The following is a 17869-nucleotide window of genomic DNA, read 5'->3' as shown; positions in this document are numbered from 1 at the left end:
GGGGGGGGGGAGAAAGAGAGAAAACACATACTATGATTTATGCGTTAGTCATAGGTGATATGCAGGGGCTTCTTGCCATATCAGTATAGTCGCCTCCAACCGTTGTTCAAAGATCAAGAGTACATGCGTGGCGATCCTTCGAAAAGATCTGGGAAGATAATTTCTAAATAAGAGTTACTTTTATTCATGGTTTACAGCTCACCCTTAGATTTAGGTATATAGGCTATGCTGTTGCTATACCCTTATAAATTTACACATTATGCGTAAGCATTTATAAGATTTACAATTTGTTACCACCCAACAACTCCCCCCCTCCCCACACCTCAAAAAACAAAAATTTAAAAATTACACCCCTATCCTATCTAAAGACACTAAATTCATTAATAGAAAGTTGAATTAGCTCATTAAGTGTATCTAATGCATTCTCATCAGGTACTATAGTTTTATAATATTATATTTTTATTTTTCGGTAAATAGATAATTGTTTTCCTATCTTCGTAAATTCTTTTTAGATCTACCACTGAACAAAGAGGAATTTGGTAGTAAGAACTCAATACCAAGTGAATCTCTATGCCTTGAGGATGATTCAAAGAAGGTTATAGAAATTTTGCTAGCATATAGTATTCAAGGTCATTCCATGCTCATTGAAGAGATCAACGAACTTCTTAGATCATTCACTAAAGTTGAATTGATTCATACACTAGGCGAAGGTGGAAATGTGCGCATGGGCTGGTTATTAAAGGGATTCATGTGAGGTGAGAGGAGAGACTTATATTCTTAGGATGTAACCCCAATGAGATAGATATGTTATACATCATAATGCTAATGGTAGGAATTTTGTAGAGGGTAGTAGTTTTTGAGTGCATCTGGCTAGAAGAAAAAAGAAAGAAAAAACAAGAAAAAAAAACAAAACAAAAAGGAACTCCTGTGCAAGAATTGATTGAGCTATGTGAGTTGTGAATCTTGTGATGTGTTCTGGCAAATTCACAATAAGCATATGAACCTTAGTAGAGAAGGAAAAAATTACAACCATTCATAATAATTTTCAAGAACCTATTTCATGGCAGTAAGTAGGACAAATAGGGGTAAAACCTTCAGCTATATATGTTCTAATATTTGTGGATTTTGTTTCACTAATTCCCTTTTTATAACGTACTCATCCCATTCTTTTCATTGCAAAGACCCGTTAAATTCTCTTTTTTAGCCATTTCATTGTGAAAAGCACATCGTGGCTTCCTTCCAAAATACTCTGCTAGCCAAATCTATCTCCTTTTTGCAGCATCAATCAAAACAATCTCAAAAAGAGACGTAAACAGAGAAAGAATAAATCTATCCCTAAGAAAATGGCTGACCATAGTACTATAGTTAGATTATTCTTATCAGTGGCGTAGGCAGGATTATTTTTTACCCTGAGCGAAAAATAAGGGGATCGTGTCTGTTGTGCTTTGATATCAATTGTTGTGCTCTGATACCACTTGTTATGCACCGTGCGGAAGTGTGCTCGACAACCAAACGAGTCGGTGAGCGATGAGAGAAGGAAAAAAACCAAACACGAGTGTAATTCACAAAATAATAACCAAAATCACACACAAACACAAGAATTTACGTGGTTCGACAATTGCCCACGAGGAGAGGATGGGGAGATTTCACTATATGGAGGAGAAATACAATAGGTTACAACTCAAAAAATCACTCAAATATAACTTTAACCAAATCTCTCAACTCCCTCACAATATCTCTCTCTCAATATGCTCAAAACAATACTAATTCTCTCCTTTTAAAACCCTAAAAAACATGGTTTTATTTATAACAAAACACAATCCCAAATAGATTAGGATTCTAAAAATGAGTCTGCCACATCCTGGTGTGGCACACACCACACACATGACAAACATGACAGATTCTGCCACACCAGGATGTGGCAGACAACACACTCATGGCAAACATGACAGATTCTACCATTGATGTGGCAGACACCACACCAAGGTGTGGTGGAGTCTGTTTTGCTTATTCTTCACATTTTTCCTTAATTCCTTCTCCATTTTCACAATTCTCTACCTCAGCGAAGTGTTCCCAACACTAAGCCGACACCAACATGAGTATCAATGCGTCATCTCTCCAAACTCGGCTGCACCAATATGCTTGCCTATGTACCCCCTCTCCCTAGGGATCAAATCGCCCGTAGTTCATCCAAATGACCGTCAACGGCCTTAATAATCACGAATATGTAACAAATTTCGACAATGACCAAACTTGTTGCTCAAAACCACCTTAGTGAGCATATCTGCCAGATTATCTTTCGTGTGAACTTGCACAATCTCCACATCACCATGTTCAAGAACATCCTGAACGAAGTGATAATGAACATTAATGTGATTTGTCCTTGTATGAAAAACCTGATTCTTCACCAAATAGATAGCACTCATGCTATCACAATGAATTATAGTGGACCGCTGTGATAAATCAAGTTCCTCCAAAAGTCCTCAAAGACAAATAGCCGCCTTCACAGCCATTGTAATCGCCATATATTCTGCATCCGTTGTAGACAAAGCCACCATCGACTATAAGGTGCATCCCTAACATACCAGCGTATCAGTCAAAGTGAACACATACCTTGTCGTAGATGGGCGCTTATCCAAATCCCCGACATAATCCGAATCAACATAGCCAATGCATAGCTTCCCACCTATAATGTCCCTCTTATAAACCAAACCAGCATTAAGCGTACCTCTAATGTACCTTAAAATCCATCTCACGGCGTCCCAGTAACCCACTCCAGGATCATGCATTTATCTCGAAACCATGCTCACCGCCTGTGACAAATCCGGCCTCGTATATACCATCGCGTACATCAAGCTCCCAACCACACTCGCATATAAAGTCTTCGACATCAACTCTAGATATTCAACTGACTTTGGTGAAAGACTAGCTGAAATATTCAAATGGGCTCCCAATGGTATGCTAACTGGCTTCGTATCCATACTAACATGAAATCACTGTAGAACATTCTTCAAATAAGCCACCTGTGTCAAATAAATTCTGCCATTCTTCTTGTCTCTGTCGATCTCCATCCCTAAAATATGTTTGGCCTCACCCAAGTCTTTTATCTCAAACTTATTAGAAAGCTGAACTTTCAACTCATCTATAGCCGACAAGTAAGGATCAAACTGGTTTTGAATGTACGAATGTCTACGCATAAAACTATCAAATTGCCTATACCACTGTCGAGGAGACAGCTTCAAACCATATTACGATTTCTTTAACCTGCAAACCAACTTATCTTTCCCTGTAGCTCGGAATCCCAATGGCTGAGTCATATATATTTCTTCATTAATATCACCATGAAGAAATGTCGTCTTCACTTCTAACTTATCTAACTCTAATCCATACCAAAGCTAGCAAAATCCAAATCGAAGCGTGCTTCACTACCGGAGAGAAAACCTCATTGTAGTCAATACATTCCTCTTGCGTATTGCCCTTCACAACCTACCTAGCTTTGAACCTCAATGGAGTGCCTTCAATGCTCTCCTTCTTCGTGTATACCCACTTGCAACCAATCGCCTTCCGCACCTTTAGAAGCTCAACAAGCTCCCATGTATCATTCTTATGAAGAGACTCCATCTCCTCCTGCATAGCTACCTATCACGAGTCAGCCTCCGAACTCTGTTCAGCCTCTCTGAATGTAGTAGGCACCACCTCATCGATACTCTCCACTGAAAGTGCATACGTAATTGTGTCGACATACCGTGATGGCACCCGTATGTCTCTCCTCTGTCTCCGAACCGTAATAGAATCCTGAACTTGAGTCGTCGGTCCCTGATCCTACACATTAGTACTCGTATCCTCCATGTCACCTTCGTGCTCGCCTAGCGTCACCTCAGTCGACACTCTAATAGATACTACACCATTAGGACACTGTGGAGCTGTATCGATCTCCATCACCTACGATATCTCCTCTATCAGGTCACTCTCCACCCGATGAGAGCTAGGAAGCTTTAAGGTATAAGCTTCATCAAACGTGACGTTCCTACTCAGCACAATCTTCTTATTAATTGGATCCCAAAGCTTGTATCCCTTGACACTACACTTGAATCCTACAATTATGGCCTTCCTAGCTCGAGGTTCAAACTTATCAACTCTAAGATGATAATATGTAGGGTAACCAAATACCTTGAGTTGGTCATAGTCATGTGCTATCTCTCCCGACCACATCTCCATAGGGGTTTTCCCCTCAATCGCAGATGAAGGCAACCTATTAATGAGGTGGCTCGCATATAAAAGTGTCTTAATCCAAAAGATCTTCTCCAAACCACTATACGCCAATAAGCATCAGACATTTTCCAGTAAAGACCGATTCACCCTCTCACCACCCCATTCTTCTACGGTGTATGACTAACTATGAAGTGCCTCTCTATGCCCTCGTCTCTACATATCTGTTGAAAGGGGTCTGAAGTGTACTCGCCGCCGTTGTCGGATCACAACATCTTAATTTTTCTCCCAGACTATAGTTCTAATCTCTTTTTTCACTTCACAAATAAATCTAGGACTTCATTCTTATGTTTCATGGTGTAAACCCAACAATTCCTAGAATAGTCATTAATAAACGTGACGAATTAATATCGACCACCAAGTGATGTCGTCTTGGTGGGACCCCAAACATCTGTGTACACGTAGTCCTAGATTTCCCTCGTCCTATGAATAGTAATCCTAAACTTCATCTTCGTTTTCTTGCCAAGGATACAGTGCTCACAAAAATCCACTTTTCCACTCTTGGCTCCTTTCAATAGCCCCTGCTTGCACAAAAGCCTGCAGTGACTTCTCTCCTGTATGCCCTAACCTGTAGTGCCAAAGCCTGCTCATGTCCGCCTCTGAAATAGCTGAAGCAACCTGACCAACCTCGGTGCTCCCCTTCAGATAATATAAGTTCCTGTTAAAAATGACAAATGAAGTCCAAAAATAATGAAACTTTGGGAAAAGTATTTAAACATGAAAACAAACATGTTACAAAAAGAATTTTCCAAATTGCATTTCCCATTTGTGAAAAATCATCATTTTGCAAAATAGTCCAAAACACGAAAATGTAAACATGTGAATTTTAACATTTTGGCTAAATCATGTTTTGAAACTTTGCACAATGATTATATAGACTTAATAAAATATGTATATAATTATTGTTAAGTCTATAAACAGAGAATACAATATTTGAGCTTAGAAACCAAATACGTGTATGTATATATAAACATCAAAATCTAAACCACTTGTATGTATATATATATATAACTATATATATGCATAGAAACCAAATACGTGTGCGTATATGATATTAAGCTTAGAGTATCTAACACACATAATATAAAACCTAAACTAAATATACCAAAGCTTGATCTTAATCTTCAATAGGCTTGACTTGATATATTTGCGGATGAAGCTAGCTTGATCTTGATCTTCAATAGGCTTGACTTGATATATTTGCGGATGAAGCTAAACTTGGATCTTGAATTGTACGATGCTTCTCTTCAATAGGCTTGACTTGATATATTTGCGGATGAAGCTAAACTTGGATCTTGAATTGTACGATGCTTTACTCTATAATTCCGCCAACCTCCTCTTGATATGATCGTGTAGGCTCAATCCATCCATCCTCCAACATCGTTGTTTGTCTATAATAAATACGAAAATATAAACACTAGACAAATAACATTAGTAGTAAATTATTTGTAAATCATCATCAAAATAAGAAGGCCAACAATCTCCCCTTTTTTGATGATGACAAACAATTTACAAAAAAGATATATGCATGAAAGGAAATGAATATATAAATTATAATTCACATGCATAAAAACAAGAAAGAATATACATCATAATATTTCTCCCCCTTTGACAACATCAAAAAGGGGACAAAAAGAATAAGAGAGCGAAAGCTCCCCCTATCAATAAGCATAGGTGAGTATAACATATAGAAAGATATAGGGATTGCTCCCCCTATCAAAAAGCCATATGGAATATATGCAATGAATATCATGGCAAACATATGTGAGCAAGCATAGATGGAAAATATGCTAAACACAACTCACATACATAAAGATAAATGAGAACATATATAAATATATCAAAGTAAAAATAGTGTCTCATATTAACGAACATAACAACCATTTGTAAAGGTAGATTTATGAAATCAAAAGAAGAGAAACATGAGAATTATGTAAAAAGTTTTCAAGTGAAAACAAATCACTCAAATGAAATCATAAATCAAGATTTGAGTCCAAAAACAATGTTTGATCAAAAAGAAAATTTTCTTTACATAACTTGATCAAAGCACTCATAGAATACATTATAAGACACGAATAGATGATTATATAAATATCATCATATAAGTGAAATATAATGAATTCAAAGTAACAAGTCAAAACAAAATCTTTGACAAAAGAATTTCAAGAGAGGCAACAATATATCAAGCTCTTAAGCTTGTTTCAACCCATAAAATCATTCTAGCATCCGGTAAACATGATTTGGGAATAAACACCCAATAAACCTGGAGGGTTATATAAATACAAACCTCTCATCAAAATCAAAACTAATAATCATGAAAACAAAAGATTGATAAAAGAAAAATTGTTTTCATAACCAAAAGATCTTAATACATAATTTTCAAAACCAAGAAAGAGAAAGATAGAAACATTAAAATTCTTGGTTTAAGAATCAAATATGTTTTGGTACCCAAGAATTTTTGGTACCAAAAGATTTAGGGACATGACCCCTATCATTTAAGCTCAAGGCCCTAGGGTTATGAACCCTCTTAGGCACATATGGTGCACTAACATGGTCAAAACAATATTTATTCAAATGACCCTTCCGATTGCAATTTGTGCAATGAAAGAGATCCATTTGTTTTTGTGGACCATTAGCTCGTGCACGGGAAACATTTGCAAATAAAGATTTTCTTTTAAAATTATTTTGCAAATGAGAAACATTCTTAAACAATGGTCTATTTGGAACATATTGCAATTTAGAAGCTTTTTGTATATCAAAACAAAATTTAGCAAGATGTCCAAACCTACCACAAACATCACATTTAAAAACATGTGGTCTATTGGAAGCATTTGTCAAATGAGATTTTCTTTTCAAATCAAAGCAATATTTGGCCAAATGACCAAAACGACCACAATAATCACACTTGAACACACTAGCATGCTTATGATGAACTTTGTTAGCATTGTTATGTTTGTATGCATCATAGCAAAATCTAGCAAGATGGCCTTTACGACCGCAAATTGTGCATTTGTAGACTTTGCTATATATGTGTGCATGATGAGTAGATGATTTTGACTTAGACTTGACACACATATTCACAAGCTTCTTATGGTTGTTAATGCATGTATTTAGAGTTGAATCTAAAGAAGAATTACGGTTTTTAACATTGTTCAACTCATCATTAGGCATATTAGCATCAACTTTAGAAGTAGAACATAAATAATTATTTATAAAAGAAGCAGTATTATTTTTTATGTTCTCTACTTCTAACATGGCATTATCTTTTTCATGAGATAAGCTAGTTATAGATGTGGTTAATTTTTCATTTTCTAAAATTAACATGTCATTGTTTTCTTTAAGCATGGTATTTTCTTTTGCAATGACATCCAATTTTGACACTAGCTCCTCATGATTGGATTCTAAATTATCATGCTTGCTTTTTAAATCAATAAAATCTTTATGCAAATTAGTGTAGGCATGCATTAATCTATCATATGCACAAGCAAGTTCATCACTAGATAAATCATTATCGGGTTCGAACTCGCAAACCTCACTAGGGCTATCGCCTAGTAGCCGTGTGCATGACGCTCCACATGAACTTGAAGCCGGATCCGCCAAAACTTGTTGGATCGCCTCCAAGTCCCCTTGATGTGCTTCAATTAATTTCCATAAGGTGTAAGCACTATCAACATGAACAAACTTGTTAGACATAGATGAGTTAAAAGCATTTAGCAAGTATTCTAACAAAATGTTGTTCATAGTAAACATACGATAATCATTTTTATTCCACTTGGATTTCTCCATAGTGGGCACAATATAGGCATCATCTATAATTTCCCATAAATCAAAGTGTTTAGATTGAACAAAAAGTTTAAATTTAACACACCATTGGGCATAAGGGAAATTATCTAACCTAGGAGCAATATTAATGGCATAACCTAAACCATGCATATACATAATATAAAAGGCAAGCAAGATACAAATAAAGCTCAAAATTAGATTAGCACAACAAGCTAACTTGGATCTTTAACTCAAGGCGATTAGACCTTAAATCAAAGAGCACCAAGCTCTGATACCAATTGTTAGACCCTAGAGGGGGGGTGATTAGGGTCTTATGCTAATCTAATCCGATTAAATACCAATTAAAACTAATTAATAAGTTATCCTAGCAAGTATAAAAATACAATAATATTTGTAAGCCTAGGATAAGCAATATGAACAACAAATATATTCCTAACAAAGAGATATAGGCAATGTATGTGCAGAGATATACAATATACACAGGTGATATATCCTATATGATGAAACTATATATATGCAAGGATATATGAACACAAGGGTAAACAATGTAAACAAGATAGTGGATGATATAGATAATGAGCTAATGACAATGGTGATATAAGATATGAACATAAATATGAATGAACGCCGAAGCACACTCAAACAAGCAATATGATCACGGAGTTCGGACCTTCCGTCCTACGTCTCCGCTCCCCACTCCCGGAGAGAAATCCACTATCACGACCGAGTTTTCTACGCTCATCCGAATAACATTTACAACCACACAGTTGTAGGCGTATAAAATTACCTATAAGTCCCTTAACACAGCTTGACGATGTCGATTCGACAAACCGACCATCAGACGACGTATCCATATACAACAAGTTAGTCCACAACACCGAAGCCAAGCGATACGCGACGAAGCGGATTAACGAGGCTACGAAGCTAATGAACCGCACACAAACAACGGAATGAATCCACTCGCGTGCGGAATCAAGCTAACGGGTTGAGGAATCAACGAGTCATCCAACCAAGAGCGGACTCGGACGAATCACGATCGAATCAAGATCAGTTTCGGACTCGAACTCAGAAGCGGATTTACTGCCTAATCAGGATCCGGATTTACTGCCAAATCAGGTCAACGAGTCAAGTCCAGAACCGGATCACGGATAGAACCGAAAATGGTAAAAAACCACAACACCTAGGGGACTCGGCCAAAGCCCGGCCACTTGTGGCCGAGCCACCTCAGCCCAGATCTGTGCCTAGGCACAGATCTGGGTACCTATAAATAGGCCAAGGGTGGTTCATTTGCAAAAGGTTGGAAATTTTGGAGGCGAAGCTCTGCTGAATTCAAGACTCGAAACTTAAAAAAGATTGGAGCTTTGGGACTTCGGGGACTCACTATTCCAGATCTGGTGCTCAGCGATCGTCAACGCCAAAAAAGGCAGCTGTTCGAGAGGACCAGATCTCAGATCTACGCAGGCATACTCCGGATCAAAGCTTGGCCTTTAATCCCGAGATTTGGACGATTATTTCCTTGGTGAAATAATCCTCCCCGGTTATTATTTCCTTCATGAAATAATACCCGTCGTACTGCGTAGATCCGACTGGATCTAGATCTCGCGGTGGTCCACGGATAAACCCCGGCGCAGGCAAACAACCCACAAAAGCGAGCGACCGCAAAACAGGAGCTCGTGATTTGTTCGACAAACAAGGAAACAAAGTTGTATTTTTCATTTCTTTTTATTTGATTTTCGTTGTAACCGGATCTTATAAAAAGACCGGATCTTTGTAACCGATAAACTGTTAACAAAGTAATCAATGGAATCAACAATGAAGAAAGACACGATTTTTCCCACGAACAATCTGGCGACCATAGTGGGAGCCACCAATCTCGCTACCGAGATCGTTGCGTCGCAGCCGTGGATCTCGATCCCGGTCGAGGAGGAGGTCGAGTATGAGTTCGACCAACAAAAATTCGAGGAGCATCTATCATCCTCGTCCGGATCTACCTCCCCTCGCAAGTCCAAGAAGTCCAAGAAGTTCTCCTCTAGGAGAAAAGCTCGTTGGTGTGAAGATGTAGAAAACACCAACGAAGATCTCGCCCCGTTTGATGCCAAAGTCGCATCGGGTGAGATTCCTCCAACTTCCAACCAGGGCAGGCCTGTTTCTGCTAATCCCTCCATCACCAAAGGAGTGATGACTCTCTCAAAGAGAGCTCACCAAAGGCGACGCCAACGCTTGGCCCGAGAATTCGCAAAAGCGATGGAGTCAACCGACGGAATCCGCTACAACGCGGATCTGAAGAACAGGAGAGGCAAACAGCCTCAACCACCGATGAATGGCAGTTCCTCCAAGCCGCCAACGAGCGAATGGGTCCGGGTCAAACGGAATCGTTCGACGCTTGAGGAGCGCATTCGCAAGCGCCGCGCAATGTCAGCGCAGGCACGAGCTCAAGTCCAAGAGGTGGCCAAGAAGCCGCCACCCCCTCCCCGCCAAGTATGGAAGCCAAAGTCTGAAGCGGCGACTCAGGCTAAGGCACAATCATTGTAGCCTTCGAAGCAAGTTCCACCTCCGGCGAACCGACCGAAGTCACCGGTGATTCCAGTTGTTACTCCAGGAGATCACGCAAAATCATCCCGGAGAAAGAAGTCAGTTTTGGAGCGCCTCGGCCCACTTCCCGATGGACGATGCAAAGCTCCAGTTCAAGAACGTTTGGACCCGATGAAGAAGCCCCGAACGACTCAACATGCTGGGGGTCGCCATCACCTCCAACATGACAAGGAGCTCAAGGCAGCTGCGTGCACTAATTTGCGCATCGAAATCCAAGAGCCCGCCGAGAACTCATGCCCAAAAAGGCATGTCTCGAGGCGCATGACTCTTGAAAGCCCAAAGAAGGTAGTTCGCCCTCAGAGGGAAACGTTGTCGTCTGATGACGATGACGTTATACCTGAGAAATCGTGCCGACACGCGATAGATTACTCAGACCTTCAAAGCGACGAGTTGTACTATCGAGATGGGAGCACGAGCAAAGCCAGAAAGAGGAGTCCTCGAAGGCTAGAAACTCAACGCCCCTGTTCCAAGCTCATCCGGGCGGTATTGTCTGAGTGCAACTGCATTAAGGCAGTCCCCGAAAGGGTTTTGGTTTTCGAAAGACTCAGTACTGAAGCGCCAAAACCAAGACATAAGCATTTTCGACGAAGGAGAGCGGCGGTTAAAGACGGAGAATTCCCGAAGGTCACCACTAATATGACCAGCAAGGAGACATCGACACAAGTTAATCTCAAGTCGTTTCTGGAAGCGTCCCGGCGTGTAACCCATCTACAGTCCGGAGCCATCAAGCGAGGAACTTATGGTAGGGTTCGGACAAGATTATCTTCCGAAGATGAAGAATCAGATGCTTGCTCTACGGTCGCATCGGATAATACAGTATCCAGCGAGGGACAACCCCACGAGGCGTTTATGATAAGCGCGGAACAGGTGGCCAAGATGCTCGAAGAAGCCATGGCTAAACAGCAAGAGAGCTTCAAGTTCGAAATGCAGATGGCCATGCAGACTATGAGAGAGATGCATGACCAATAAATCCAGGCATTGATGAACCAACAAGGTGAACCAAGTCGTCGTAACCAGAACAATCTGGAAGATGAGGACACAGGTGCAAATAAAACCCATAACACCAATAACCCTCCCATCAATGCAGGGGGTGGTAACGAGGAGGCCAACGAAGACTCAGGTGAAAGCTTGAAGATTAAGAACCTCGAGAGCAAAATCAATACGTTGATTTCCGCTCAAGAGATTAAGAAGACGGGCATTCCTTGTCCATACCCACGAGAATGGGAATCGATCCCCTATCCGGCGAAGTTCAATCTGATCAACTTCACGCCGTTTGATGGGAAGGGTTCACCCATTCAGTATTTGATTTACTTCAAATCACATCTGGGGGTTATCTCTGGCAATGAGCCTCTGATGGTACGGTCCTTCGTTGGCACTCTTCGCGGAGCCGCCTTCGATTGGTATCGCCGCCTCAAGCCAGGTAGCGTGAATAGCTGGGACGACATGGAGTCTAAATTCCTCACTAATTTCTTCGACGACGACACCGAGATATCCATCGGAACGTTGCTCGACGAGAAACAAAAGGACGGGGAGCTAGTCGATACCTTCGTCAAGAGGTTCCGGAACAAGGCGATGAACTGTCGGGACCCGATCACTGAAGAGTTCATTCTCCAGACTTGCCACAACAACCTCTCTTTGGATGTGTTGGAAGCAATGAGAACAGCACCGTCTAACACTTGGAAAGACTTGAAGGTGCGCGGTGAACAAGCCGAACGCTTCCTCCGAAGGAAGAAGGCCGAGAGGAACCGACCAACAGCTAATCCGCTGAACTCGAACTTCGCCTCTCGTAGTAACGGCAAGACACCTGCAGCTGCTGCTGGTGGTGATCGAACGTCACAACAACAATCCCGAAGGCAGCAAAAGACTTCGGACCCGAGACTCAAAAAAGAGTATTCCTTCAAGGACGAAGACGTTCCAGCCATCTTCGAATCCCTCCTTGGAAGCAACAAGATCAAGCTACCCCCTATCACAAATCAGGAGGAAGCTGACAACACGACGGATCCAAAGTACTGTGCATACCACAGGAGGGTCGTTCATCCCACCAAGGATTGCTTTGCTCTCAAGAATAGCATCCAAACCTTGGTGGAAGCCGGCGTTATAACGCTAAGGTAAGCCAATTAAGAACGGCAACACTCCAAAGAGTATAAGAGTATAAACTGCTTCTCAATCCTCCAACAGGTGCATGAGGTTAAACTGCTCCCTGCATACTCCAACATGTATATGAGTTTAAACTGTTTCATTCACGGGAAGTTCCTGGGGAATTTTTATATATAAATTCTTAAGGATAACCCGATCACGTAACTGAGTACAATGTCGAACCCAGTTTCACAAGGGAAGCTGGGGGTGGATTATTCATGTATCGGGAAGTTCCCGAAAGAATACCACGGGTGATATTCTTAGGGATAACCCAATCATTATAAAAGTGATAAGTAAAACATCCACATCTAAACTTTAAATGTCGGAATGTTTTCCATTATCGTTATCAAATTCACTAATTCTCATGAGTTATCTTGTTGAGATGAGATTTGATCCTTTTGATAGATTAATCTTTCCTCACAAAAATCCCCCACTGATCAAGTCAATTGACGGTGGGTCCACTAAATTTTCGGTCCGCCAATTCATGGTAATTTCCAAAGCTTGACGTGTTAAGTCCTGATTACTTAACGTCAAAAAAAACCTCCCATTCGGTCAAACCTTCCTACAGTTAGGACCACAACCAAAATCCCCTCTTGATTCCTTCAATGAACGAGAGGCCCATAAATCGAGCGATCAAACCTTCCTACAGTTAGGATCGTCTCAAATTCCTTCAATGAACGAGAGGCCCATAAATCGAGCGATCAAACCTTCCTACAGTTAGGATCGTCTCAAACCTCCCATTCGGTCAAACCTTCCGACAGTTAGGACCAAAACCAAAATCCCCTCTCGATTCCTCCAATGAACGAGAGGTCCACTTTCAAATCGAGTGATCAAACCTTCCTATAGTTAGGGTCATCTCAAGCTCCCATTCGGTCAAACCTTCCGACAGTTAGGACCAAAACCAAAATCCCCTCTCGATTCCTTCAATGAACGAGAGGCCCACAAATTAAGCGATCAAACCTTCCTACAGTTAGGATCGTCTCAAACCTCCCATTCGGTCAAACCTTCCGACAGTTAGGGCCAAAATCAAAATCCCCTCTCGATTCCTCAAATGAACGAGAGGTCCACTTTCAAATCAAGTGATCAAACCTTCCTATAGTTAGGGTCACCTCAAATTCCCGCTTGGTCAAACCTTCCTACAGTTAGGACCAAAACCACAATTCACTCTCGATAAATGAGAAATTCATCTTTAGTTCGGTAATCAAACCTTCCGATAGTTAGGGTTATCCGAATCTTTTCGATTCTTGGAGTGGAGATCCCACTCTTAGTTTCACCTTTTCGGATTCTGGGGGAGGAGATCCCACCTCGAGTCTCCTTTCCTTCTTTGTTCGGGGAATAGAATATAAAATTCTTCCTTCCCCACACCAATCCTTTTCCAAGAATTCAGAATCCGATTCTAGGAAGTTTATCCCGAATCCTAAGCAGGGATAAGTCTGTGCCTAACATGCGCTGCCGGTTTAGTCTTTCTCCGTAGAAAAAGGCACCAGAGTTCGATTCTGGGGTATTTTATCCTGAAACCTAAGTAGGGATAAGTCTGCGCCTAATACGCGCTGCCGGTTAGTTCTTAACCGTTAAAAAGAACACCCGTCCACATATTCAACATTGTGGCAGGTTGTTATTAATAACACCAAAATCCATGCCTTACACGCATGGGGAATTTCATCCCGCCGCCGGTTTAGTCTTTCTCCGATAGAAGAAGACACCAGAATTCCAGTCTGGGGACTTTTATCCTGAATCCTAAGTAAGGATAAGTCAGCGTCTAATACACGTTGCCGGGTAGCCTATTCCCGTAACAATGGCGAAGTCTACGTATTCGGAGCCGTAGCATCAAGTCTAAGGGAGTTTATTCCTTTAGCACAACGTTACATGCGGAACGGATTCAGACAATTCGCATGCTAGCCCGACTCAAACGGTAGTCGGTAAAGGCTAATCAAATCCGTTGAAGGCTGGGGGTTAGCCAAAAATCCTAAAGTCAACACCTAACTGTTCGCAGGAAAAATCGTGTCTTTCTTCATTATTGATTCCATTGTCATCTTAAATAACAACTTTTTGAGTTACAAAGATCCGGTCTTTTTATAATTAAATAACAACTTTTTGAGTTACAAAGATCCGGTCTTTTTATAAGATCCGGTTACAACGAAAATCAAAAAAAATAAAAGAAAAATTACAACTTTCTCCTTGTTTGTCGAACAAATCGCGAGCTCCTGTTTTGCGATCGCTCGCTTTGTGGGTTACAATGAAAATCAAAGAAAATAAAGAAAAGATTACAACTTTCTCCTTTTATCGAACAGATCGCGAGCTCCTGTTTGCGGTCACTCGCTTTGTGGGTTCTTTACCAACGCCGGGGTTAATCCGTGGACCACCGTGCGATCTAGATCCGGTCGGATCTACACAATTCGACGGGTATTATTTCACGAAGGAAATAATAGCCGGGGAGGATTATTTCGCCAAGGAAACAATCGTCCGAATCTCGGGATCAAAGGCCAAGCTTTGATCCGGAGTGTGATTTCGTGTAGATCTCAGATCCTCTTGCCTTATTTGGCGTTGACGATCGCCGAGCACCAGATCTGGATGAGCAAGTCCTCGAAGTCCTAAAACTTGAATCTTTTTTAGATCTGAGTCTTTAATCCAGCAGGGCTTCGCCTCCAAAAAATCCAACCTTTGAACAAATAAACCATCTCTCCTATTTATAGCCTCTCTTCACTGTTCCCGGGCACAGATCTGGCCGGCCACCTATAGGTGGCTCGGATCTTGGCCGCCACCCATAGGTGGCCGACACTGGGCCGAGCCACCCATGGGTGGCTCGGCTTTGGCCGAGCCCCCCTCGGGGTTGGTTTCGCGTCCGTTGTTCGGTTGTTTGCCTCGTTGTTGATCTGGACTTGATTCGGATTTGATTCGTTGACCTGATCCCTGATTTGGCAATAAATCGGATTCCTGATTTGGCAGTAAATCGGCTTCTGAGTTCGAGTCCGAAACTGATCTTGATTCGATCGCGATTCGTCCGAGTCCGCTCGTGGCGTTGCTCTGAACCCCGATTTGTTCTGAATCCTGATTTGGAAGTCTGGATCCCGATTAGGCAGTAAATCGGCTTTTGAGTTTGAGTTCGAATCCGTTATATGGTCGGATGACTCGTTGACTCCTTGAACCGTTGGTTCGATTCCGCACGCGAGTGGATTTATTCCGTTGTTTGCGTGCGGTTCATTAGCTTCGTAGCCTCGTTAATCCGCTTTGTCCTGTATCGCTTGGCTTCGGCGTTGTGGACTAACAAGCGTGTCTGCATACGTCGCCCGATGGTCGGTTCGTCGAATCGGCGTTGTTGAGCTATGTTAAGGGACCTATAGGTAGTTTTATACGCCTACAGATACCCCCTCCAAAGTATTTTAGCCTCGTTCTTTTATAGAAGAGTCTGGAATACTTTGGATATGACTGTCCCAACCTTCAATCGGTATAGCGGGACCTTGAAATGGCTTCTGCTCTCGATTCCTTCAATCCTCCAGGCTATTCGGTGCTTTGTCGAATGCTTGAGAGGGTTTCGGTGCTGCATTTATTGTCTGACCGTTGTCGGAATTTTGAATTTGAAGTCGATTCTTGATTTCTTGGCTTTTTTTAGCTCGAGTTAGTTGCTTCAACACGGAATTGACCATCGGTTGACGGCTTTGAATCTTCATTGTGACGCGTTGTCCGGCGTTTAACACAGTTTATACTCGCAAGTCTTTTGGAGTCTACACAGTTTAAGCTCTTAAGGAGTTGGAGCGGGGAGGTCTAGTTTATACTCATACACTCCTGGGAGTTATGTTAAGTTATCCTTAAGAATATTTTTTTAGAAAAATATTCTCCAGAAACTTCTCAACAAAGAGGAGGGAATAGTTTATACTCGTATACCTTATTGGAGTAATTTCTGTACCCAAATGAGTTGAACCGGCCTGACAATGAGCTGAACCGGCTTGATAATGAGCCAAAAAGGGCAGTAATTCGGCTCAAAAAATCTTCCGACCCTTCCGAATGTGTGGGAGAGGCAACATGTGGGAGAGGCAAGAATAAACTAATGACCGAACCCTCGGTCGATTTGAAGTTGTTTCGATGCTCAATTCAGCTCCAATTTGAATTCTGGTTCAAATTTGGTTCAAACTGGTTCAAGATTGGTTCAAACTGGTTCAATCTGGTTCAATCTGGCTCATTCTGGTCCAATCTGGCTCAATTTGTCTCATTCTGGTTCAATCTGGCTCATTCTGGTCCAATCTGGCTCAATTTGGCTCATTCTGGTTCAATCTGGCTCATTCTGGTCCAAACTGGTCTGGTCTGGTTCAGCCAGATTTGGTTCAAGGCTAAAAAAGGGGTTTTTTTCTTCTTTTTTTTTCTTTTCTTCCTCTCTTCCTAGGGCCGGCCACCCCTCCCCTCTTTTTCTTGATTTTCTTTTCTCACAAACCTCTTTTCTCCCTCCAACTAGGGCCGGCCACCCCTCCCCTCTTTTTCTTGATTTTCTTTTCTCACAAACCTCTTTTCTCCCTCCAACTTTTAGATCTGTCTTGGATCTAGCTTTCCTTTGGATCTTAGACTGAGAAATCACCCAAAAACTCTAAATAAAAAGTTTCTCTTAGGCCCCTCGAGCGCATGGTCCAAGTTTCCTTAAAGATCTCATCTTTATTGGATTTTGAGCTTTTCTTCAGGTAAATCCTCCATGATCTTGGTCTATTTCATATTTGATCTAGTGTATGGGGTCGAGGGATCGCATATAAAGGTTGAGGGTGTGATTTAACGCCTCGAGCTCGCCTTTCAAGGGGTGGAATTGCGATAAAAAAGGGGAACTTTTCCTTTTTTTAGATCTGATCCCTCAATTTATCTTGCAGGTCTCTATGTCCCGTATGGCGAGGGGTCAATCCTCTACGGCGCCGACTGATGGTGCGCCTTCCTCTTACGCCGGTGAGCTATTTTTTTGGAAATTTACAAATTAGTCCATTTTTTCTTGGAAATTTGCAAATTGGTCCTTTTTCTTTTTTACTCCCCGTTGTTCTCCTTGGTGAGGCAACCGGGAAAAGCCTTGATTCTCCTTGGTGAGGATCGACGCTTCAAAGATATGTTTTGCTTGGTC

The sequence above is a fragment of the Asparagus officinalis genome, chromosome 3, assembly GCF_001876935.1.
Source record: "Asparagus officinalis chromosome 3, Aspof.V1, whole genome shotgun sequence".
Classification (NCBI taxonomy): Eukaryota; Viridiplantae; Streptophyta; class Magnoliopsida; order Asparagales; family Asparagaceae; genus Asparagus; species Asparagus officinalis.
This window is presented reverse-complemented; position numbering follows the sequence as displayed.